We start from the raw sequence: 376 nt of genomic DNA, 5'->3' as shown, positions 1-376 counted from the left end.
CACAAAAGCTTTCACCTTTGGCTCGCAGCTATTTAGGTGAGGAGATTGATCTTAATTGTTACGCAAGTGTTTGTGTGTGTATGTGTGTGTTTCCACGTCATGTGGGGACAAGGAGGTAAAGTCTTTAAACATGGGACAAACACTACCTTGAGCTTTCAGTAATCTCATGCTGTCCTTAAGTTCATATTTAAGGTACTTGTACTTCTGTTGAGTAGCTTTTTCTTCGGGGAGAGAAATTCCCTCTCGAGGAAACACAGGGATTTTAGCCTTTTGCAGACCATTAACATCCTTAGAACACACTAGAGGAGAGGGAGAACCCTAAAAACAAGAAAAGAGCCTCTTTAAATTGAAATAATCAAGTAACTTACAAATATGT

The sequence above is a fragment of the Notothenia coriiceps genome, unplaced genomic scaffold (assembly GCF_000735185.1).
Source record: "Notothenia coriiceps isolate Sejong01 unplaced genomic scaffold, NC01 NC01_scaffold00026918, whole genome shotgun sequence".
Taxonomy (NCBI): Eukaryota; Metazoa; Chordata; class Actinopteri; order Perciformes; family Nototheniidae; genus Notothenia; species Notothenia coriiceps.
This window is presented reverse-complemented; position numbering follows the sequence as displayed.